Source organism: Podarcis pityusensis, assembly GCF_964106645.2.
Source record: "Podarcis pityusensis genome assembly, chromosome: 11".
NCBI classification, from domain to species: Eukaryota; Metazoa; Chordata; class Lepidosauria; order Squamata; family Lacertidae; genus Podarcis; species Podarcis pityusensis.
In genome coordinates, this window is record NC_138036.1 from 61,102,040 (window position 1) to 61,115,008 (window position 12,969).

The following is a 12,969-nucleotide window of genomic DNA, read 5'->3' on the forward strand; positions in this document are numbered from 1 at the left end:
GGATAAGTCCCACGATTGGAATGTAATAATGGAGGGATACAATCTATTTCAGAGAAACAGACCAGACAAGAAAGGAGGAGGAGTGGCGTTATATGTTAGGGATGTGTATACCTGTGAAGAGATCCAAGATTTAGAACCTCAAAGCCAAAGTGAGAGCATTTGGGTCAAAATTAAGGGAGAGAAGAATAACAGTGACCTCATTGTGGGAGTTTACTATAGATCCCCAAGCCAAACGGAGGACATAGATGATGCCTTCCTGGAACAGATGGCCAAGCATGCAAAAGGAAGGGAGATAGTAGTAACGGGGGACTTCAATTACCCGGATATTTGCTGGATGTCAAACTCAGCCAAGAGCATAAGGTCAAACAAATTCCTCATTGGTCTTGCAGACAACTTCATTGTCCAGAAAGTGGGAGAAGCAACAAGAGGAACAGCCATTTTAGATCTGGTCCTAGTCAATGTTGATGACCTGGTTAGTGGGGTAGAAGTGGAAGGATCATTAGGCGCGAGTGATCATGCTCTTCTGAAGTTTACTATACAGCGGAAAGGAGCAGCCAAGTATACTAGGACTCAATTTCTTGACTTTAAGAAAGCCGACTGAGGCTTGCTAGAGAGGTTAAAAGCAACAAAAAAGGCTTTTATGGGTATGTTCGTAGCAAAAGGAAGAACAAAGAAACAGTGGGGTCACTCAGAGGAGAAGATGGTGAAATGCAAACAGGGGACACAGAAAGGGCTGAACTCCTCAATGCCTTCTTTGCCTCAGTCTTCTCCGATAAAGAAAACAATGCCCGACCTGAAGAATTTGGAGCAAATGATTCAGCAAAGGAAACACAGCCCAGAATAACTAAGGAGATAGTACAAGAATACTTGGCTAGTTTAGATGTATTCAAGTCTCCAGGGCCAGATGAACTGCATCCAAGAGTATTAAAAGAACTGGCAGATGTGATCTCAGAACCACTGGCAGTCATCTTTGAGAATTCCTGGAGAACAGGCGAAGTCCCGGCAGACTGGAGGAGGGCAAATGTTGTCCCTATTTTCAAAAAGGGGAAAAGAGAGGACCCAAATAATTACCGCCCAGTCAGTCTGACATCAATACCAGGGAAGATTCTGGAGCAGATCATTAAGCAAACAGTCTGTGAGCACCTAGAAAGGAATGCTGTGATCACCAATAGTCAGCATGGATTTCTGAAAAATAAGTCATGTCAGACTAACCTGATCTCGTTTTTTGACAGAATTACAAGCCTGGTAGATGAAGGGAACGCAGTGGATGTAGCCTACCTTGATCTCAGCAAGGCATTTGACAAGGTGCCCCATGATATTCTTGTAAAGAAGCTGGTAAAATGCGGTCTTGACTATGCTACCACTCAATGGATTTGTAACTGGCTGACTGACCGAACCCAAAGGGTGCTCATCAATGGTTCCTCTTCATCCTGGAGAAGAGTGACTAGTGGAGTGCCACAGGGTTCTGTCTTGGGCCCGGTCTTATTCAACATCTTTATCAACGACTTGGATGATGGGCTCAAGGGCATCCTGATCAAATTTGCAGATGACACCAAACTGGGAGGGGTGGCTAACACCCCAGAGGACAGGATCACACTTCAAAACGACCTTGACAGATTAGAGAACTGGGCCAAAACAAACAAGATGGATTTTAACAGGGAGAAATGTAAAGTATTGCACTTGGGCAAAAAAAATGAGAGGCACAAATACAAGATGGGGGACACCTGGCTTGAGAGCAGTACATGTGAAAAGGATCTAGGAGTCTTGGTTGACCACAAACTTGACATGAGCCAACAGTGTGACGCGGCAGCTAAAAAAGCCAATGCAATTCTGGGCTGCATCAATAGGAGTATAGCATCTAGATCAAGAGAAGTAATAGTGCCACTGTATTCTGCTCTGGTCAGACCTCACCTGGAGTACTATGTCCAGTTCTGGGCACCACAGTTCAAGAAGGACACTGACAAACTGGAACGTGTCCAGAGGAGGGCAACCAAAATGGTCAAAGGCCTGGAAACGATGCCTTATGAGGAACGGCTAAGGGAGCTGGGCATGTTTAGCCTGGAGAAGAGGTGGTGAAGGGGTGATATGATAGCCATGTTCAAATATATAAAAGGATGTCACATAGAGGAGGGAGAAAGGTTGTTTTCTGCTGCTCCAGAGAAGCGGACACGGAGCAATGGATCCAAACTACAAGAAAGAAGATTCCACCTAAACATTAGGAAGAACTTCCTGACAGTAAGAGCTGTTTGACAGTGGAATTTGCTGCCAAGGAGTGTGGTGGAGTCTCCTTCTTTGGAGGTCTTTAAGCAGAGGCTTGACAACCATATGTCAGGAGTGCTCTGATGGTGTTTCCTGCTTGGCAGGGGGTTGGACTCGATGGCCCTTGTGGTCTCTTCCAACTCTATGATTCTATGATTCTAAATATTCCCTCCTTGGTGGCACATATACTTAATTTGCTTTTGTCAAAATAAAAAAAATCCTTCCAGTAGCACCTTTAAGACCAACTAAGTTAGTTCTTGGTATGAGCTTTCGTGTGCAAGCACACTTCTTCAGATACACTGAAACAGAAGTTGCCAGATCCTTCTATATAGTGAGAAGGTGGGGAGGGGTATTACTCAGAAGGGTGGTGGGAATGGGAGATAGGCAGATAGCTGGGATGAGCCTGCTGACGACTCTTAACGACTGTAATGGGTCTTACAGGAAAAGGCAAGGGGTGAGAAGGTGAGAAATGGCTTAGTCATGTATAATGGGATAAGAATCCAATGTCTTTGTTCAAACCAGGTTTAAAGCCATTTCTCACCTTCTCACCCCTTGCCTTTTCCTGTAAGACCCATTACAGTCGTTAAGAGTCGTCAGCAGGCTCATCCCAGCTATCTGCCTATCTCCCATTCCCACCACCCTTCTGAGTAATACCCCTCCCCACCTTCTCACTATATAGAAGGATCTGGCAACTTCTGTTTCAGTGTATCTGAAGAAGTGTGCTTGCACACGAAAGCTCATACCAAGAACTAACTTAGTTGGTCTTAAAGGTGCTACTGGAAGGATTTTTTTTATTTTGACTATGGCAGACCAACACGGCTACCTATCTGTAACTGGAACCGTTAATTTGCTTTTGATTGACTAAGTCTATTGATCAAAACCAGCTGGGTTTAATGACTGGTCACCTTTGTTTTTAAGGAGTGGAAGCGTATTGGTTATGTTAGTTTCCAGGAAAGACCATTAGCATCCAAAATGGCTGTGAGTGAAACCTGTATTGATCTAAAAGTTTCTTGTTCTTCTTTCGTATGATGATGGTATGGGTTCATCTCAGCCATTTGGTTCCTACACCTCTTGTGCTACAAAAATCTTGTATTTAGCACTGATCCAAAATGCCCCAGAAAGGAATTTATGAATGAACTTTTGAAGATGTTTTTTTCCAAGAGTCTCATGAATGCTTGGAGAATTTCTGTCCTCCCCTGAAGAATATTTGGAGAAATGATCTCTATAATTGTTACAGATCCATTCCCTTAGCCCAGTGGTTCCCAATTATCTAATTGCATATCATCCTTAATTCCCGCCCTCATTTCCCCGTCCCCCTCCCTCCCATAAACAACCTGCCCTCCCTGCCTGACTTCCATCAGTTCCAATCTCTGGTTTCTCTATAAATGCTATTCTCTGCATGTTACAAAATTGTATAAGTCCTTAATTCATCTAACTAATTATTATCAATAAAAAATTTGTGAGTGTTTATTCAAAGCCTGCCAAGGAGTCCAATTCAGGTAACGCTATTTTTTGAACAAACTGTGGGGTTTTTAGGATTTTAGGTATACTATAAAACAGACCTTAAGATTTGTGATATTACCATGCAAAAAAATGACAAAAAAAATAGTTGGGGGGAGGCAAGGGATGGGGCCACAGACCCCCAGACCCCTAATTGGGAACCACTGCCTTAGCCCATTGCTTCTTTCATCCACCAGCATGAATAGGCATTCATTCAACAATAAATGAGCTGAACATTCTCAGACAATCTTTTTTGACAAACTTCAGAATTTTAAGATGCCAACTGAAGCTGTGTGAGATAATGAGATAAAATACAAAATATATAGACTCTGAAAAGTGATAAAAACATTTCTACAATTGTATCTTCCAATACACGGGCAGATCCCCCTTTACAAGCACAATGCATTCAATGGAAATTGTCTGTTAGGTGAGCATTCACATAAAAAGCAAATGATTTCTACTTGCATGAGTCAATGATTTCCACTGATTCCTATGGGGAAATTTCTAATGCCTTCCCAGCCATGGAATCTGTGGTGCCACATTCCAATCCTAGATTTGCATGAAATCCTGGCAGGGGGAGCTAAAGAGAAGGCAGGTTTTAAAATGGGAGTTTAAGAATAAAACAGTGACCGAAGGACACAGAGGAGATGTGAGGATGAGTGTCTCGAAGGAGCTACTATGAGGATATGGGGGGGGGGGTAGAGCAGTTGTGACGAGATGGGGGTTGAGGTGAAGTGTAAAAGGAGGTGGAAGGGTTGGCAATAGGGTGGTGGGTTTGGTGGTGGGTAGGTAGGTTTGGTGAGCAGTGTGAACAGGGGGGGGGGCAGCCCCCTAGTAATCAATATTTCATAAAATGACTGGGTCACACTTCAAGGAAAGCTTCCTTACACAAAACCAAAAACATTTCCCTTGCAACTGAAAGTAGAATTAAGTTGGAAACTTCTGAGTTTTGGGTAATTTTACTTGCTAAATTCTTTGAAGAGAATGGAGGGGAGGGCAAACTAAAAATGCAAGTTGGAGGTGTGTGGTCTATTGAACCAATAAATAATGAAATGAAAACAAGCAGTCTGGCCATTTCAAAAACAAAAATATTGCCTAACATGACAGTAAACTCTATTGGCTTTTGAAACAGCATCTCAAGGGAAGTAGCTGAAAGAAAGAGGACCTTATGGGACAGCTACCAGGAAGGCTAGACAATGTACTGGAGGATAAGCTCCACCTAGCCCCTCACAACAGGGTCAAGCAATGACTCTCTCTCCCATTCAGCTTTATGATTTCTATGAAAAATGACTATTCCACTCATTTTAAACTTACCTTTGAGCTTTCACCTTTCAGTCAGACATAACTAGAGGAAAGTTTTAATAGCTACATTACATTGCCTCTAGCATCAGAAAATGGAGATACAGTCTATGCTGCTACATCCATCAATGACAGAATAATGAACTCTCCCAATCCATACAGCTATAGATAGGCAACCCAGTTCTCTGAGGTATGACTGTATAAGAATACTTTCTCTTGCAATGACATAACCCACAGATCTGGTCACTGTTAGGGATGAGTCATAGCCATGAAGGTGCAAGAATTCTGCTATGAGCTGAAGGGTTGGAATGTTCCCAGCTGAGATGGCTCACCTCTTTGCCATGGCCCAGCATGACCTACTTCTGAATTCTCCTGGAGCACATTGGGATTTCAGATTCCCTTAAGCCAGATGTGGAAAGGACCAGTGCCAAGTGTGCCAGAAGCAAACACAGGCAGTGCTATAAATGCAGATTTTACTTTAGTACAGAAGGTTAGTTTCTAGATGCACATCTTTCTTTGCCCTCTATCTGGGAAAGCAAGAAGCAAGAATGACCTATTGCAAGTCCAAAGTCCCAAAGAGAATGTGAAGCAGGGCCAGGATGGGACATGGCCTGAGAAGAGTCCCAAGGGCCAAAAAAGAGAGGCTTGGGGAACCACATTTTGCTTGCAAGCTTGAGGTTCAGCCCTCCTACATTAATCCAGCAAGCCTTCTTCCCTGGGAGAAGAGAAGGCTAAGCAGTAAACCCAACACAAATCTAGAGTGGAGTCCCTAAGATGGTTGTATGACATCTTGTACGCCTCCTTCTGGCAGCTCCTGAGGCCAAGCTGGTGCCAAACGTATTGTTCTGCTTTCCTTTCGACAACATCAGCGAGACGGGGGGGGGGGGTATGTCATCCAGGAAGCCCAAGACCTCCATACAAACCGCCCAGGCTTGCACCCCAGAAAGGTCACTTCAGGCAAGCTCCATGGTGTCTCAAGAAATAGGCACCACCTAGCAGCAGCCACTTCCCTCTTATGAAGCATATGTACTCAGACCCATTGATTTCCATACTCAAAGCCATGGGATACCTGTGGCCATACCTGTTGTGGAGTAAGAATGGTATAGGGGTAGGGAAACTGGGCAATGCTTCTGAGTTGGTTGTGTACTGAGAACTGTGTTGAGAACTGCAAGGGACATAGCTAAGGGGTCAAGCACCCACTTTTAGTGCAAAAGGTTCCCAGTTCAATCCCCAGCACCTCCCAGTAGGGCTTAGAGTATCCTCTTTCTGAATCCTTTGAGAGCCGACTGCCAATCAATGTGGACAATACTGAATTAGATGGATCAAGGATCTGACTCAATATATGTCAGCCTTATACTTTGCTAACTTCAAAAATAAATTTAAAAAATCTACTGTTGCAGATTTCTCAGTTCCTATGAAAAGCAGTTTCAGGAACATGCCCAGTTCTGCTTGAATTTCTTGGAATGAACCGATGCAACTTTATATATCTACCTGTCCTTAGCACACCCAGCCCTAGGAGGACAAACAGTTGGTAGTTGAATTCTTTATTGATAAAGCACACAAGGTAGCTCCTCAGGTGCACAGAATACACACACACACACACACACACACACACACACACACACACACTTCTGGTGCCTAAGTAGCAGGCATCCCCTTCCCAGACTTGTGCTCTAGCTGGACTGTTGGAGCAACAGCATAATCCTGCCACCACCCGAATTTAAGTACCCTGGTCCAGAGGTGTAGCTAGCTGCTCCAGCACCTGGAGCGGCAGGGGCAGGGCGAGCCGCCCACAGGGGCACCGTGTCGAGCTACCCACAGCATCCACCTGGCGGACACAAGCCCCATGTTGCTGTTTTGGGAAGCGTGGGGCCCCAAGCCACCACATCACTCCCAGGAGAGACGCATGGCTCTGGCGTGCTGCAGGCCAGGCCCCGCAGTAAGTGCCACCCCCTGTGGTGTGCCATTTTATCACCCCCTCAGGGATGACACCCAAGGTGAACCGGACCCCCGCACCCCCCCCTTCGTACGCCCGTCCTGGTCTGACAGCATGCGCACTGCTGCGCCTGTCTCTTCAAGCCCCTCCTGGTCCTGGGAGACAGTGGAGGAGGGGGCAGAGGGGATTCTCTGGCACTCTTCCTCCACTCCAGGTGTGCCGTCATTTCTCCAGCCCCAGCTCCTGCCCCTTGTCCTGCCCCCCTTCCCTGTCTCCTCCTGCTCAGACTCTTCCCATTCCCTCCAGCTAGCTCCTGCCTCACGGTAAGTACAATACCCCATAAGTCACTGCCACTCCCCCTGGGTCAGCCTCTGGCCTTGCAGCCTCTGCCACCCTCTCCTCAGTGCCCTGCCAGTCCCTGACACCCCTCCAATTCCTGAACGAGGATACTGCTTTCACTACTGCCCCTTTCCTCAAATGGCATTTACAGGTTTGGGTGAGAGGAGGAAAAAACGGTAGTTTAGCATTTTAAAAATTCAATAACTCTGCCAATTCCAGAAGTTGCCTCCATACCACTTTCCTTTGCAGAACTATTTCAGGTTCAAATGGTGGAGGGGAGAGCCAATTTCAGACCATTAATATCTTGCAGGTATGTGCATGACTCAATTGCCTGGAACAAAAGGTGTCTTGCTGCAGCCAATTACCCCTACTGCACAGTGTTCCTCACCAAATTCTCAAGAGAAGACTATTTCTCAACTTGCATAATGAGGTACCAATAGCTCACTGCAACACATTTTGTAGAGATGGAGAAGTCAGTCTATTTCCAGGCCGTGTCCTTTTCATATGAGTTCACTCATAAGAACACAACCAGAGGCCAGTCCATCATCCTGTGGTTAACCAGATGCCTATTGGAAGCCCATAAGCAGGAGGAGCAAAGGAGGCATAAGTTCATTTTGTCCCGTTCCTGCATTAATCTGTGCTCTCCTAAAGAAAATCAGCATGAAAATTTTCATTTCACACAATTCCTTTCAAAATTCACATTTTCTAAATGTATTTTCTTCCAAAGTGCACATTTCTAAGGGTGCATTCCTCTATTGACTTGCCTGGGAGTAACCTCAAATGAAATGAATGGGACTTACCGGTACTTCCAAAGATAAACAGATAGACAAGGATTGTACTGTAAATGTATTTCCTCTCAAATATGATTTTTAAACTCATTTTTATACATTTTTGGAGCCAATAACTAGACTTGAACATTTAGGAAGTTTGAAAGTTGATGGATGACTAAGTTCTGATCTGCCAATTAGCCTGGGAAGGAGAGAGCAAGTCAGTTCCTATGTCCAAATTAACAATCAATTGACTCCTTATGTGTCTATAAACATGTTTAATTTCATTTATGATTTGTACACTGCTTTTACGCATTACTGTGTGCACTGTGGCTGGCAGGGGCACAGCAGCGAGGTCGGGGGTTGCATCCACTGCTTGAGGCAAAGGGTGCCCCCTCCCCCGAGCCAGCCCTGCACTTTCCCTGCTTGGGATAGTCTTTAATCTGCCATTGTATTTTTCCCTTATTCCCTTTTTAAAGCACACTCCATTCCATTATCTATGCTGTGGAATAAGTTTGTTATCACCTGGTCCTCCCCACTACACATGCACATGTACGCGTGCACACACACAGAGAGATCACATTTTAACACCTTCAGATTTAAAGATCAAAACTATGAAAGGGAAAAAAGCATGGAAGGTATTATCAGTGTTAAAAAGTGAAGCTATGTTTGAAACAGTTACAGTTCTGCTCAATTTTTGCAAAGTTTTCTTCCGAAGCTGAAGGGACTCTTCTAAACGTAGTTGAGTAAAACAGAATTATAGCTGAAGAAATGGCCAGAGGCAAAGAATTAATGGGTATGAAAAAAAAACCTGTTGTGAGATTCAGCAAATTAGGAGCTCTGAATTGGGTATTATATTTAGAAGTGTTACAGCTGTTTTTCAGCTATCCCAGGTTTCAGGAGGGGACAGGGGTTTCAGGGACCTCCCCTCCCCTGCATCTTAATATAGCCGGAATATTTTGTAACCTTGACAAAATGCCCAAGGAAGAAAAAGAAATTAGTAGAGTGTAAAGGTGAAAGAATTTAATGAAAAATAATTAAATTAGCATTCTACAAGCAGATTGTGATAACTTTAAATTTAACCCAATGGCCCCTTTTAAAGATAAAAGTTCTTTTTCTGATGGAGAGCAAATTTTCTGCCAAGAGCTTAGCAACAGCTTTCCCCCTTCTCTTAAAGAGGAGTTTCCTAAGCCACATCTGTGTTGACATGCGCTCTGGCTTTTTTGTTTTGGTTTTTAAACACAGGTCACACATTCCCTTCCCATTCTCCTTATGAGAACGAGAGAGGAAGAGGCATGTATGTCCCAGGTACCCGAAGGACCATGGAAGTCAAGTGCTCTGGAATGGGGAGGCTGTGGGTGAGAGCCCTTACCTACTAAACCATCTGATCAGCTGTGATGAGTTGGGCAATATACCTTCAATCCCAAACCACAAACATGATTAATTTGTGTTTGGTGCAAAAACTATTATGACAGAAATGTGAAAAGGCCACCCGCTGACCTTTTAATTACACCATCATTCTCCTTGATTGCAGTCATACTTATTTCTTTGAAATGACCACAAGCCACCGGGTTCCACGCAACACAGAAGTGAACATTCCTAATTTTGTGAACTGCTGAGGATCTGTGTGTCTCTCTGTGTGTGTGTGTGTAAACACGAATGGTGCAGCAGTGTGAGTGTGATGCTTTGAATGCACAACGGCTCTTGAATTGAAGCCATCATATTTAGAATTGGGTTTGTGGTTCCACTGAAGTCATTTGCCCCAATCCAGGGGTGGGAGTCTAGGTACAGTACACATAATGTAATTGTCATAGAGATCAGGATATATGTTTGGCTTTGCACCTGATTATCCATTGGGTCAATTCAGTTGTCACAACCATGAGGATTGCTTCTAGGTGTGTAAGTCCATGTGCAGTGCACATGAAGATTTCTTACATGCATTAAACTCTTTTGCTGGGCTGGGGTGAAAGTAAATCCAAGTACTTCATTTTAACAATGGATATTGGAATATTGTATATTGGAATATTAGACTGAAATAATAAAGGGGCACTTTAATTTTTCATAACCACTGAGAATGTAACAATTTTAATCTATTTGTTAAACTCTCACAAGTAGACTAAGAAGCTTTAATGTTGGTTACTCTGAAGCAAGATTCCAGAATCTGAAAAAATACTAAAGAACTCATAGCAGGTTTGCATCATTATTTTAAAAAAATGTAAAACTGCTGACTAGTAGATTTCATAGTTTTGCTTGCTTTCATATGTAAATCTGAGCTGTTGTACCCAGTTGCCATCAATGATTCACATAATAAATTGCATATTTTTAATTAAAATGTTTAAACAATAAAAACTGGGAAAATCAACCGTCAGATCCCTTTGATGTTGAAGAAGATAAAATATAATGACAATTTTACTAATGGAATACAAAGTTCTCCCCCCTCCTTTTCCTAATAAATTGAGTTAAGTGTCAAATCACCGATCAGTGCATCCTCAGACGGCCTGGAGGCTACATCACCCATTTCAAATGAGCTTTGAATGGAAAAGAAAATATCAGCCTGGGTTGAATGGTCATGTTTTGAGGATAGTCATGAGCTGAAAGTCAGACACTTTGGTTAAATGCTCTTTTATCAGAACAGTGGTAACAAGTAGACATTGATAAATAAACCTTGGAAAGTAATGACAAATAATTGCTAGTAACCTGTGCCCCAATGAGAGGCAAGTATTTCATCACTCTATAAACTAGGTAACGACAGAAGAGGCCCTGAGATCACCCTCAGAAAAGGCTATATAAATCTTGACAGATCTGAAGTGAAAGGGATAATCAATAGTGAAATATATTATTGACCTTAATATATGGATTTTGTGGGAAATGGGGAGAAGCAAGTTTGTTTCTGCTTTATGTGCAACAGAAGAGGGAACTCTCTGGACTCTTTATCCCAGAAGAAAAGCATTTTTAGAGCAGCTTCACACATAAGCTAGAAGCTGTGAAAAGCAGGTGTGTAAGCAATGGTGGCTGGTCAGTGAGGGCAAAGCTCTGTCTGCCTCAGCCAGCATCTCCTGCCTTCCTTCTTGCAGAGCAATGGGTCTGCCTCTCCTTGGCTCTGGCTCCACCTCCTGCTGGTTTCCCCGCCATCTTCATCACCAGTCCCCCTGTGTGCAAGGGGCCCTTCTAGGGCCTGGGGATGATATATAACAATAGAATCAGAGAGTTAAAAGGACCCTCAAGGGTCATCTAGTCCAACCCCAACCAATGCAGAATCCCAAAATGATGACTATCCAGATTCTGTTTACTTCCTAGATACTTTCAAACATCCTTAGAAGCTGTCAAAATCTGTTATCTGTGCATCATGTCACTCTCTATTTTAAGAGCTTGTGCTGTTCACTGGCAACCAGAAATAGCCAACTTCCAGCGCATCGTACCTGGAACACTGTAGACCTTTTCAAGAGTTCCAGGTCATATGAAAGCTTTACATGCAGAGGCTCCCTCACTGACACGGGTGTCAGCTGGAGGGGCTACTCAGCAGAGCTCTGCTGTGCACTGGTCCCCTCCTCACTGTAGGTATGACAAATGAAGAGGGCTTATCTATCACTTAGATCCAAGTGTCTAACATATGTCATTAGCTGTTGAGGAAACAGTCGCTAATCTAGCCTTGGTTAGGTTGATGAGTTTTCATTATTAAAAGTTACCCATTCCAAACATCAGGCCCATTGGCAGACCAACTCTGTGTTACAACAATGTCTGCAAATGGGACATGAATCTGGAGACCTTTCTCCATAGCAGTGACCAGAGGAGGAATGACCACTGGGACGAGCACAGAGAAGAGAAACACCATAGTGCATCTGCAGCACCACAACTGGATGCCTTCTTTTGCCTCAGCTGCAACAAAACATGTATCTCCTTGCTTTGGTCTCTACAGACACATCAGGTACCACAACCCTCCAATGGTTTGACTTCACCTCCAAAGGCAAACTCCTTCCTTGTCTCCCAAGACAGACAGATGCCAAACAAGCTGAGTCTGTCCATATAATTGCTTTTAGTGGTATTTGTATGGTTACTGTAAAGTTGTCCAGAGGGCTAGGTCACTAGTCTCAGGAAGATATCTTTCCAAGTTATATGACCACAGCCTTTTTTCTACTTCCTTTGGCATCCCCTAGTTCAACAACTAAAACTTGGTTGGATGCAGATACAGTGGTACCTCGGGTTATGAACTTAATTTGTTCCGGAGGTCCATTCTTTACCTGAAACTGTTCTTAACCTGAGGCACACTTTTGCTAATGGGGTCTCCTGCTGCTGCAGGGCCGCTGGCGTGCAATTTCCATTCTCATCCTGGGGCAAAGTTCTCAACCTGAGGTACTACTTCCAGGTTAGCAGAGTTTGCAACCCAAAGTGTTTGTAACCCAAAGTGTTTGTAACCCAAGGTACCACTGTACGTCTTTCCCTCAATTCGCTCTGCAAATATTTCCTTTGGAGGATGCATTTTGGACATGCTTAAAGTGTAACTAACAATACGATTCCATGAAGCTACCCTATACTACCCTGCACTGACTGGCAGCATCTATCCAATGTTCTGTTTCCAGTACTGTTCCCTGATATCTCTTTAACTTGAGATCTGCATGTACTGTGTTCTGGGCTGAGAAGCTTATTCAGTGCCATTTTGCTCTTGGCTTTCAATCAGAAGTTCATTCTACCTTGCCTTGTTCTGAGGTGTGTCATTGCATCTCATTCCACCCAACTGCATGTCATTTTGCCTCACTGTATACATTTTGTATGCATCTTGTGTGTACTTTTTATGGAAAGCACAAACTTTGCAAAGCATTCACTAGTAAAATAATCCATTTTGTATGCATCCCTTACATAAAACATGCAGTT